Source organism: Nelusetta ayraudi, unplaced genomic scaffold (genome assembly GCF_046127955.1).
Source record: "Nelusetta ayraudi isolate G7.1 ecotype Tasmania unplaced genomic scaffold, CSIRO-AGI_Nayr_v1 ptg000043l, whole genome shotgun sequence".
NCBI lineage: Eukaryota > Metazoa > Chordata > Actinopteri > Tetraodontiformes > Monacanthidae > Nelusetta > Nelusetta ayraudi.
Genome location: NW_027466093.1, coordinates 2,330,523 through 2,344,419, shown reverse-complemented (window position 1 = coordinate 2,344,419; position 13,897 = coordinate 2,330,523).

The following is a 13,897-nucleotide window of genomic DNA, read 5'->3' as shown; positions in this document are numbered from 1 at the left end:
AACTATCAAAACATTGCCTAGCTTTCATACATTATCATTATTATTAAAATGGACATGTTTCTACTTATGTGAAGTGTGGCCATTATCAGAACTGCGCCCTGGTGTGTGACACAAAATAATTGTTGATCCACCAATTGAGTCTGCATCATGATCTTCTTCTTGGTCACTTGCTGAGAAGTCAATGCGATGCCTTTTCTTCTTGTGGCCCCTCTCTGGTGAATCTGTTGTGAAGATTCTTGTAAGTGCTCGCCTGTGGTAAATAAAATTTCACTCATTGAAAGAACAAATAAAGATGGAAAGTGAACATGCACAGATAAAAAAAGTATCAGCCAAAAATAACCACACGCTTCAAAATCTAAATGCGCAAAATAATATAATCACTTACATGTTTCATTGTTTTGTCTTAATCCTTCAGCATGGGATAATACTCCACTAGTCTTTGAGACATTGCAGTGACTTCATGCTTAGAAGGGTACCGGACCCCCTCTCCTTGCTGACTGGCTCTCAAGATAGAAATCATGCTGGTGACAGTGTTTCTCACCAGCCTGCGTCTCAGCTCTTTGAACATGACACATTTCCCCTCACTGGCAGTGCGGGCCATCTGGAAGTAGTGCTTACGAGCTTGTGAAGAGAGAGAGAGAGTGAGAGAGAGAGAGAGAGAGAGGAGAGAGAGAGAGAGAGAGAGAGAGAGAGAGAGAGAGAGAGAGAGAGAGAGAGAGAGAGAGAGAGAATTTCGTGTATACAATATAATACAAAGTACTGTAAATACGGCAGGGATTGACAGAAAAAAAAAGATAACCTTAATCAACCGATGTAGTTTGTCCTAATAGAGTTGCCGTATGTGACGTTGTTGGCATTCGCCCACTGGACAGAGGCGACTGCCAATTACGTCACATACGGCAACTCTATAAACGTACCGCGATCTATCCATATATCACGTTCGAACGCGATGTAGAGGTATGTCCCAATGGAGTTGCCGTATCGGCAGTCACTTCTGCCTGGAACGATTCTGCACCCGGACTAATTCTGTACCTACACCTCGTTGACGGGGGGGAAGCACGCTATCGCTATCGCGCTACACTAACTCGGCAAAGTTACGTGCCAACAAAGTTTCGTTGGGGGGTGCGGTGTTGGGGGGTTATGACTGGCTTCACGCGGGCCGGACAGAGACACGCAGCGGGCCGGATGTGGCCCGCGGGCCGGGGTTTGCCCATGTCTAGTATAGACAACATATTGTGGAGGAGCAGGAAGCTGTAGGGTCCTCTTTGGGCTGCTTTTCACCAAAGGAGTGGATGTCTGAGGACAGATTGGAGATGTTCCTCCTGGTGAAGACACAGTTCCTGGCTTCATTCGGGGCAGCCTTGTCTGGTACGGTGGAATTCTCAGCCGAGAGGAAACCAGATCCAAAACATTATGAACAAGAGAGAAACAATAGACACAATTAGGAAAAAAGAAAAAAAAAGTGTTATGCTCGATGTTTTCAGAGCAAAGTAGGTAACCAATCACATCTACACTAATAAGGGCCCAAATCCGTTTCCTCCTGAGAAAGTGTTCTGGTCCAGGAAAAAGGTCTCTCAAATCATCACGACTGAGGGTGTGGAGCAAGACTTCATCGATGTTGGCAGCTATAAAGACAGTCCAATCATTAACAAACCTTTTACACTTAACAACTCATACATTTTTTCACTAATGAATTTAATTCAACTTGACAAGTCAAACCAAGTTTGTTTTGTGCCAATTTCTGTTATCAGAATTAATTGTAAATGCAATTCAGTTTAGACATTTTGTCTCAAATTTGTAAAATACTTCTTTTTGAAATCAGTGTCAGCATACAGTTATTTTAATTACTTAGCGGACCAATCAAAGTCATGGAAATTTTTTCATACCTACACATGACATACCATTTAAAATTGATACTGTGACATCATCCAGCTCATCCATTATTGGCCCCGGTTTGGATGTCCATTTCATTTCTCCTCAATCTGGCAGGGAAAAAAAATCATCATATTAAGGTCACAATTAGGACAAGCTAGCCTTCCGACTCAAGATCCGTTTTTTTACAATGCCCATCTGCCATGGATCCCAAAGTTCCCATGCAATTAAAAGTTGTGACACCTTATCTGAATGATAACCATAGACAGCTCAACGGATTGCTAGTCATACAGACAACAATCAAAATTGGAGTGAAACTTGTAACCACAATGCCTGCAACATGGTGGTACTTATGGTAATAATCAACAAATACCAGTGTTCTTTGTGACAAAATGACAACATCTGATAGGATTGTGCCACCTTGAACTGCAATCAACTTAAATTTTGATAAAAACAAGCAAATTGTACCTAAACTACATCTTCAATCAATCCAATTTGAGCACCCTCTACCCCATAAACTCAAGATACTGCAATACAAACTTGGTAGTACAGTATTTTGTCATGCCACATATAACTAGGAATGATAATTGCTTGTTCACATGACTAGAATTGCAGTACATCAATCCAATACAAAATACACACTTGTCATCAAGCTCATAAATCCATCGAGTCGAGATGAGCATGTGCAAGGAGTCGGACTCCGTGAGTTCACATAAACAGAGCATTGCGTTTGCATAAATTATGCACGGCTATCGAGCTAGAAGCCGAGTCCGATTTGGTGCACACAACCACACTATAATGCCTCTCAATGTCCTAACCCATGCCACGCAACACAAACGTGAGGGACCGATTTGAGTTTCTCACGGGACCAGCAGTGAAGTCACAACCGTCGCCCCACATGAAATGTCGCAGCAGGAGCCTGAGGATTTTCTGAGTCAACATGCTGATCAACAGGTAACGTAATGTTGGCTTCCTAGACGACATTAGACAACTCCCTGTTTATATTTTATCCATATTTTAGTACAAAGCCTCCTTGTTTTATGATCTGCTCCTGTTTGACTTGTTCGGTTTTTGTTTTGACATTATGCTGTTAGTGTTTATTTCAAATTAACAAGAAGTACCGGTACGGATAGTAGGAAATTAATGTAACACTTGCGTCAAACAAAGAATAACTAACTGTACATATCATGTCTACAGGAAGGAGCTGGTACATTAAGTGAGAATATTCAAGAATATTAAGAGAAGATATATTCAAGGTTGTCCTGAGGTCAACTGTACCAACCATTGCCAGAGCTTATGGAGCAATTTGATGTTATTGTACAGTAAAAATGGAATATTGGAGCTGTTCGAAAAAAAGAAAAAAAAAAAAGAAAAAAAAAGAGCCAACTTTAAGGCTTAATATCTCCAAAATGATACTGTACATATGCTTGATAATGACTGAGGATATAGTCAGGGTGTTCCTCAGGTCAACTGTACCAACCACTGACAGAAATTATGGAGCAAAGCAATGTTACTGTACAGTAAAAAATTGAGTACTGGGCCCTTTTTGCCTGTTGGAAAAAGCTAAAAAAAAAAAAAAAAAGTAAAACAACAACTTTGAGGCTTAATATCTCCAAAATGGTACATTAAATATGCCTTATAATGATTGAAGATATATTCAAGGTTGTCCTGAGGTCAACTGTACCAACCATTGACAGAGCTTATGGAGCAATTTGATGTTATTGTACAGTAAAAATGGAATATTGGAGCTGTCGCAAAACAAAACAAAAAGCCAACTTTAAGGCTTATTATCTACAAAATGATACAGTAATCAATCACATTTAGAAATCAAATGTTTCTAAATGTCAAGTCAGTAATGTCAAGTCAGTGCTTGATGTGTCATCAGCAGGCGTCGGCGTCAGTAATGGGGCATCGGCGGGTTTCGGGCGGAATCGCCAGGCGTTGGGAAGCGTCGGCGGGTGTCAGGGGCTTGTGGCCAGGTGGCGGACGTCACGGCAGGCAGTGGCCAGGTGGGCTCAGTCCCGCAAACGCTGCTTACAGCTTTAATTTTGTATTGCTTTGATAACATTGTTTAAGTTGAGTTTAAATTTACACTATTTTTTTTTTCTTAGCTGCTAATTGTTCAAAAATGCTGATGTTAAAAGTGTGTTTGCACAGTAAATGTTATGGCACTTTAATTCATATGGCAGTACATTTAAAATAACTGGCCGTCAAGTTCCAGGAACTGACAAACTGCACTGAGTTGAATGAGATTCTCCAAAGGAACTCCAGTATAAATGTGGACTTTACATTCTAGTCCCCTGTGAAGAAAAACCCAAAAGTGAACGTTTTTGTGCCTCACCCTTTCTAACTGGGACATTTGCAAGGGAACGCAGACTGGTTATGCTGCTCCCTGATAAAAGAAAAATGTTTCTGCTGTTACCTCAGAAATTGCCCGTTATTATTGTGGCTCAGGATTTTGTAGGTAGATTGTTCTTATTTTTCATAAGGAACAGGATAACAGTAATGCCCTGGCATTGGCAATAAGCTTTAATTTTGTATTTGCATTTTTTTTAACTTTAGATTTACATTAAAAATGTTTCTGTGTAAAGTGCTGATGTTAAGTGTTTGCACGATAAATGTTATGGTGCTTTTGTTTATATGGCAGAACATTTCAATTAAAGTGTATGAAAGACTTCTTTTAAATTCATTATTGGCTTTTGCGTATACGACGTGATTAATCGTGATTGATCAGGTAAATCATGCGATTAATTGCGATTAAAATTTTTAATCGTTGCCCAGCCCCAGTAAAAACATTTTTCTGGTGCCAGCATTTCGTGAGGCAGAAGTTGATTCATACTTCAGTGCCTTGGAGCGAATAGCTTCGCCACTCAACTGGCCAAGAGACATGTGGCCTGTCCTTCTCCAATGCAAGCGGGTGGGAAAAGCACAGGAGTTGGTGTCTGCTCTTTTCTTAGAAGACAGCCTGCAATATGATGTTGTAAAGGAAGCAATTTTTCCTGCTTATGAGCTTGTTCCTGAGCCCTACCGGCAAAAATTTAGGAACCATAGACAATCCAGTGGTCAAACCTTTGTCGAGTTTGCATGGGAGAAAAGCAACCTCTGCAATGGTGTGCAGCTAATGATGTCAAAAATGACTTTGAGTCACTCCGTGAGCTCGTTCTTTTAGAAGATTTTAAAGACTCTTTGCCAGAGAAGGTGGTAATGTTCTTGAATGAACAGAAAGTGTCGTCATTGTCCAAGGCTGCTGTCCTCGCAGATGAGTTTGTGTTGACCCACAAAAATGTCATCTCATCTTCCCCCCCGATCGGACACGCCTTCTGCTTCTCGTCCCACAAGAGCCGAGTCTAGCCACCTCCCCCTTGAAAAGACTAGAGGGAAGGGACTTCTGGTTTGGCCATAAAGCGGTAGACTGCGCGACACCAGGGCTCTCGACCATCCAGGGTAAAAACTCCCCGAAAACTTGAATAACTATTGTCAGATATCATATTAACTACAAAGTGATCAGGGGAACGTTGGAATGGGAAGGAAAACTCCATTCAACCAAAACAGAAACACGGTAACAGACAATATGGCGGAACTACCAGCCTGCTCTGAAACAGAGGGAGATGGCGAAACGAACTCCTCGTGACTAACAACGCGAAAAAGGGCTCGGACATAGAAATTATTAGCAAGGAGATACGGGATTTAAAAATGGAATCAAAAGAAGTCCTTCGCACGTTTGGAGAAACACTGAGGAACGACGTGGAAAAAGACTTGGACGACTTCAAAGACGAAATAAATCAACAACTTGCGAAAGTCATCACCGAACAGGAGCTCCAAACCAGCAAGATCAACGAGGCTGAGTCGCGGATTGAAAAGCTAGAACGTTGGGCACAGGAAGCTAATGACACTCTGGTCATATCACTGAGAGAACAAAAAGCTCTTCAGGACAAGTTAACTGACCTGGAGTCCAGGCCGAGGAGAAACAACCTCCGTATCTATGGAGTCACTGAAGGAGAGGAGGGAGAATCTGTGGCCAAGTTTGTGGAAGACCTGCTGAAAAGCGAACTGCACCTGCCAGCAGATTTTATTTTCCAAATTCAGAGAGCACACCGCTCATTTGCACAGAAACCAGCGGACGGTGCCCAACCGAGACCCATCATTGTTAACTTTCTGGAATTTACTACCAAAGAGAGGGTCCTCAGAGAGCTATGGAGAAAGAAAATAGAACTGGGGAATAAAGTACCCTCATTCCATCATGATTACGCGACAGAGATGGTCCAAAAGAGAAAGGAGTACAACACTGCTAAAAGAATCCTGAAGGAGAAGGGCATCTGGTTCCAGACGCCATTCACCAAGATGAGGACCCACTGGGATACGGAAACTCGAACCTACAACAGCGCAGAGGAGGTAAAGGAGGAATTGGCGAGACGCGGCCTGGCGTAGAAGACGGCGGTGGCGACGGGTGCGGAGGGGCCTGCGGCACTCGGTGCCCCACACTACGACGGAGTGGCAGTGCAAGGAGGGATCCTGGAGGGGCTACGCATCAGCACGACGCATCAATACGCATAAACCATCATCTATCAAAAAAAGACTAGATGTGGCGAGGGGGAGGGTCTGGCGGAGGTGGAGACAATTCAGATGGTGGGTATAAAGGAAAATTGGGGGGGGGTGGGGGGGGGTTGCCTGACAATGCCACCTGGGGAGTTGCACCCCAGGAAATAAACTATAATAAAATTCCTCGGGCTACACAGGTTCGTTACGCTTTGAAATTTAAGAGGACGAGACGGACTTCCAAAGAAACAGCTTTATTTGACAACAATTTAAAATAGACCAGGTTTAGCTGCCTGAGTGTCAAGGAAATAAGTACCATACCAAAAAGACTTTGGCTTTAACAGCCAAGCAGTGAATGCACAACGATCACGCACACACAGCACCACCTCCCGATGAACGGGCACCCGGCAGGGTTCATCCTCCAGCTGCGCTTATGGCCCAGCCCGCTCTGGGATTGCTAGCCGAAATGCTAAGAAGAACTGCAAAGTTCTCAGCGTGGACACGCCAGAGGACAGAGTGCTGACTCCAGCCTGCGCTTGTTTTTAAAAGAGCTGCTTTCACTCTGCACTCTGGCGCAGGTGTAATCAGTGCGTTTACATGCAGAGCTTAATCGGACTAAGCAATAATTCGGTTTTCTCGTCCAATCGGAGTTCTCACCTTGTCCCCCTATACATGCAGCTGAGAAATTTGAATTACTGACGGGAACGTGTCCTTCTCCCAACAGTAGGGGGTGGAGTGAGCCTTTTCAGCTGGTCAGCTGCTTTCGGTTGACATATTACATCATTATGATATAGAATGATAGTTCATAATGTACGTGTTACTTGCTTTGCAGATAAGCTGTACCCTATTTCTTGTGCTCATGGTTATCTTAAAAGATAAGATAATGGTTATCTTAAAAGATAACCATGAGACAAGACAATTCTGATGGTGGGTATAAAGGAAAATGGGGGCGGGGGGGTTGCCTGACAATGCCACCTGGGGAGTTGCACCCTAGGAAAAAAACTATAATAACATTCCTCGGGCTACACAGGTTCGTTACGCTTTGAAATTTAAGGGGACGAGATGGACTTCCAATCAGTCAGCTTTTTTAACAGGTAGGCAGACTCAAGAAGACATTAGACGGGTCCTATACATAATAGATCAGATCCAAAAGCAGGGCCTGCGAGCTGTTACTGGTGAGCCTTGGCTGTGTGAATTGGAGATTTCTGTATCAAGTTCTTGGGAAACTGGGGTTCCAAGAAAAGTTAATACAGTGTATTCAAGGTCTCTACCAAGAACCTACGGCAAGGATAAAGATTAATGGTACTCGTCAAGGATGTTGCCTATGCGCTACATTGTTTGCTATGTTCATTGAGCCGCTGGCACAAATGATCAGACAAAGTAACAATCTAAAAGGAATACATATAGGAGAGCAGGGACATCTAACAGGGCTTTTTGCTGATGATATTATTTTGGTTCTCCAAGACTCGGACAGAACCTTACCTCATTTCATGTTGATAATAGAAACCTATGGTAAATACACAGGCAACAAGTTAAACATAGCAAACACTCAAATTCTCACGCTGAATTATCATCCAGGCCGAGAAATTAGAGGAAAATATAAAATCAAATGGAATTCCAAGGTTATCAAATATTTGGGTGTGCTATTGGCAAAAGATCTTTTGAAAAGGTTTGAAATCAATTAGAATGCTATTATCAATAATCTATAAGAGATCTAAGAAGAGTTTATGATTATTTTTTTTTACCCTGTGCATCTTTTGTTTTGTTAGTAGTACTTGTCATTGCTCCAACACGAATAAACATGCTGCATCCCACCAGATGGCGCATTTGCCTTATTTACAAGCACCACGGTCATCGGAGCTGATTGTTGCCACTCTCAGCAGCGTGCGTCTACTAAGGTCTACTAAGATTCCACAATCTATTACACCTCGTGAGCAAAACAGGCTACAGGTAAAATTAAACATCTTCAGTTGAGCAACTCAAGCAAGTTAAACTGATTTAAAAACAAACAAACACTATAATACTAGGAAAAGAATCCTCTATATGTCAATAAATACAACAGATTGAATATTCATAAAAAAAAAATGCTTACTTTAAATAAGAAAATCCAACAAACCAACAAGTGCAACACTAAAACGCAAACCAACAATCAAAATAATGCTTAATTGCCTTAGTTTCGTCCCACACTTATCAGCTTAGCTACTAAGAATAACACACATTATTCACCTGGACAGAAGGAGGTTCTGAGGAACGTGTTGGTCCTGGAGCTTCCTGGTCAGGATGTTCGGGAGATCCCTCTGGCTCAATGTCTGGAGCGCCAACATATTTTAGAATTGCTCCTGCAGAGACAAAGCTCATTAGATCATCAAGCAAAATAGATCAGAATTTTATTATTACAGTGATGTTGCAGTAATATAGGAAAATTAAAAATGAATTTGTTTTTAAATTAAACGTTATGGTTGCAGTGTCCCTTTAAAGCTTTTACCCAATTACAAAACTGTAATTTTTAAGAGTTTTTGGCATTACTTTACACACTGTACTAGTTAAAGTAATAAAACTAAGATAAATGACCCACTGCCACAACAGTCTAAAATAGTCAACACCATGCCAAATAAAGTATTTCCATAAAATATTTCTTTGAATTCTAAAACAGTAGCACATTTCTAATGAAGGGCCTACAAAATACAAACTAAGCTTAGTAAATTCATCCTAAGTTAAGGCTAAAATAACATTAAGAGTCAAATATGTGAGAGACAACTTCCACTGAACGATAACAGGGGACTGACTACAACAACAAAATGCCCTCCTTCACTCCCTCCCTCCCTCCCTGTTAGAATGTGAATAAACGGGTGTGGAGTCAATCAGTTATTCCCATGGCAGGATAGGCCAACTTGGCAGGATATGGTCAACTTTCATAAAACAAACAAAAACGCTGATTCATGACGAACAAATATTAGCCAGCCAGCTAACATTTATCCAACGCTAGCTAGCTAGTTGGCTAGCAGGACAAATAAACAAACTTGGGGTGGGGGGGACAACAGCGTTTCACCTCCACCTCTCCAGCCCACATCACAAACAAATAACTTACCTTTCCCCTTTGCAAGTCTTTCTTGATCAGTTTTCTTTTCCTTCCGTTTTTCCGCACCGCTGGGATAACTCCTTTTTGATGCCATTATGGTGTCTGTTTGTTTTTAATCCTCTCGCTAACGGGAACGAATGGTAGCTGTCAATCATTCACGTCATACCTGTGCGTCGCCGGCCCGCAACGTCACAACCTGCGTGACAGTGCGGCAAGCCCCCAGAGTCCAAGATGGCGTCCCATTCCTTTCAATGAAGTTGCTCACCCAGCGCATGGCTCCCAAAAACTTTTTGACTTTCGCATTAATGAGATAATAGAGCATGCGCAGTTGTGTCAGTGTGGAGACCGTCATTGACAGACGTGCGCGCTCACGAACCGTACAAAATTCAACATGGAAATCAATGTATTTTTTACGGAACAACTGACGATTGTTGTTTGGAAATTTTAGAAATAATAATGATGATGATGATGATGATGATGATGATGATGATGATGATGATTATTATTATTATTATTATTATTATTATTATTATTATTATTATTATTATTATATACTATTATTTGTGTATTAAACAAGTGAGCAATGTGCCACTGAATAATAAATGATAATTCTTTGAAGCAACTCTCTATGGACCATAACAGCACTGCCACACATATTTTTTTAATTAATAACCTCTTTGGAAAACAGACAAAGGAATGAAATGATTGGTCTATTTATTTCATCAGAACTAAAAAAAAAAATAAAAAACAAAAACTCAACGATCTTGAAAGTTCCTCCCTGAAAGTTCCTCCCTTTCTCTTGCACCTGTCGATGTGTGTAGCGAACACAAATCTGCAAATATTTTGTCGTTCTCATGGAATTAAACAGCACACCATGTTAATTTATCAGCGAGTGCTCTCTCTTTTCATGCAATTCATCACGCTTAACATGTAATGCTGAATCATGAAAGCTATGGAGCAAAAAATAATAATTACATAAACCACGAGTGAAATAAAATGTGTCATTCATTCAATAAAGATTTCATTCATTCATCTTCTATACCCGCTTATTCCTATTCAGGGTCACAGGGGTCTGCTGGAGCCTATCCCAGCTGTCTTAGGGCGAAGGCAGGGTGACACCCTGGACAAGTCGCCAGTTCATCGCAGGGCCACATAGAGACAAACAACCATTCACACTCACATGCACACCTACGGACAATTTAGAACGTTCAATTGACCTCACATGCATGTTTTTGGAGTGTGGGAGGAAGCCGGAGAGAACCCACGCAGACACAGGGAGAACATGCAAACTCCACACAGAAAGGTCCCAGGTCCAGGCCCCGGAATCGAACCCACGACCTTCTTGCTGTGAGGCGGCAGCGCTAACCACTGCACCACCGACTATTTTATTACTTAGTTGAAAATGCCATTTTATTTTATTTAACAAAGCATATCATTATTTCATCATGCATTTAATTGTTTTGTGGTCCTGTGTTTTAGTGCTTCATAATTGTATTCTGTTGTCAAATTTGCCCATCAAAGTCAGATTAGTAATCCTGTACATCAGTTTAAGGAAAACCAATTCTAGGTAATGGATGCAGATCTTGTAGTGACCTGTTACAATGGAAAGAAATGTATACATAATAAGTACGTCTGTGTGCCCGATATTTTAGCTAACACTAAACTTTCTGCACAACTGTCTGCATTGTGCTTTTTCTTCGGCCACAGAAAACAGAAACGTCTGTAGTTCTTTGTTCACCCATGGTACAGTTTCATAAGCTTTTCAGTTCTTAATACGTGTTAATGTAAAAATCCACACGCGAGGCATTTAAAAATGGCGGTTTTGGTCTTTCGTGAAAGACTGCCTTTGGCCAATCAGTGTCCTGAACGTTGCTACGTCACCCTTATGGTCTCAGCTCTGCTCGCTTTGAACCCCAACGAGGCAGGTACCAAAATCCTAACCCCTGGGAACGTGACAATTGTTTTTTTCAATTGAAGTTTTCGTTATTTTGTTCGTTTTCGTTAACTATTATAACCGTGGTCAGGACCTCCAGTCAGAAGATCCACTGGAGGACATTTAGAGCAAACAGTCAGACAACAGCAGCTTCACCACATCAGCTGAAAAATGGAGTTTGGATGCTTTCAGCTTCAAGTCGTGGACAGAAAATGATGCTCACACTGTCACACTGACGTTTTCTTCTCCAACCTTCTCTCAGCTCCAAAGGTTGGTGGTCTGCAGGAGCTTCTACAGCAGCAGAAGATCAGTCTGGAGAGGAGATGTGAACGTGTGACTGAAGGTGAAGAAGCAGGAAGTCAAACTCTCCTCAACAGCATCTACACTGAGCTCTACATCACTGAGGGACTGAGTGAGGAGGTCAACAGAGAGCATGAGGTCAAACAGCTGGAGACCAAGAAGACCAAGGAGATCCTCCACGACCGTCCAATCAGGTGCAGCCAGATCTTTGAAGCCTCACCTGAGCAGCAGGGACTCAGGGAGTCAGAGTGGTGCTGACCAGGTCTCTGGGCTGGACTGGGAAGCCTTGGGGTCCCACTGGAGGAGCTGGAGGAGGTGACTGGGTCCAGGGAAGTCTGGGGGTCTCTGCTGAGGCTGCTGCCCCCGAGACCTGACTCCGGATACGGCAGTAGAAGATGGATGGATGGATGGATGGATGGATGGATGGATGGATGGATGGATGGATGCCAGGTGATAGAACATTTCATAAAAACAGACTCTGCATTATAACTTCTATTACACTCTAAAAAACTCACTCCAATATAACTGCACTCGTCCTTCTCTCACATTACATTGGATCACAATGACCAAACAACACAACAAAGACAATGATCCAACTGTACTGCCACGTCCAGACTCAGTGTAGGTCTGTAGGCCTCTTGGACCTTCATGTGAACCACTGCGTGTTGACTGGAGGTGAAACATGACTGACTGCTGTCCTCCTACCTGGACAATGCAATCTCACTTTCATTCTGCTGCAGATGGCCATTTTCATTTTACACCGTCCAAATTTACAGCTCAGGGCGCTGGGACGAATTCCAAATTGTGTGCAGATACAGGCCTACACTTCAAATAATTATGAGAAAAATCCAACGTAAAGAGAGCACTTCCATTAGGAAATAGTCAACATGAAATTTCGTCATCTACTGACACCTGCTGGTCAAATTGAATAGTTGCAAATATTGTGAAGAAGTTGTCATCTAATTCTAATCCTAAACAATATGGCCATTCCAAGTGAAGTATTAAGACAATTAATCAGGTTTGTACTGCTTGATTGAACACATTCATCCCGTTCCAGTGCACTAAAACCCACTTCCCTTCAGGACCGTGTCAGCGAAGCCAAAACTTCCTTGAGTGACGTTGTGTCCCAGCATGCAATGCGAGCTAGCGATTCACAATACTATTCCATCACAAACATGGATGTAAAAAATAAAAAGGGACGAAAAATGAAACTTCAGGAACACCAACCATTGCAATACAAGCAGAACTGGGCCGAAGTTTTATATTATGTACACCATAATATAGCCTTCTGGTGGACAAGCCATACTGTTTAATCAGTGTCTTCCTATGGCACTTCCGTGGGTAGAAACTCGTCGTAGAGGTCACGTGCTGGGTGCTCGTCACCCCACCAACGACCTCGGGGAAGGTCTAAGACAAGTGCCAATGGTTACCCATGCAGGGTATCACCTGATACGGGTCAGCGAGTGAACAGAAAATATGTGTCAACGTGTGCAGTCGTAACAGGAGAAGCTTGTTGACGGAAATTATGCACTACTAGTGGATGTGACACTAATGAGTGCGATGGATGAGGTGGAGCAATGCTCCAGAACCCTATTCAGACTACTCTCCCTCCACTTTTTTTGTTTTGTATGAGCGTTTAAAAAAAACAACATAATGATAATCGAATAAGCTTTAGTTTATTAATCAGAATTAAAACAAGTAGGTTTTGCCCTTACAAGGTTGTAGATTTGTTATAGATGAGTTCCTTTGTTGTAACTTGAAAAACTATATATGGGATGTACCATGACCTGAGGGATTTCCTCATCCCATCCCAGCTTGGTTCTGATGCTGAATGTGAATGTATCTTGCTGTACATCCCACTGAGCTCCAAGGGCCCTCTCCATAGGGAGCTGGTCTCTGTCAAGGTTAAGTGTTTTTACCTCTTTAGCTCTCTGCTCTTCAGGAATGGCGGCCAGCACCGAGCGATGATTGCTCACCCACTTATTGAGCTTAAATCCACCTCTACCGCACAGGTCTGTTAGCTGCTGGTACAGATGTATTGCTTGTTCTACCGTGCTGATGGCCTTTAGACAATCATCCACGTAGAAATTTTGACGAACAGTGTTTATAACCTCGGCTGGGAAGTCATGCTGATTGTCGTCAGCTGCTTTCAGCAGGGCGAATGAAGCACAGCTTGG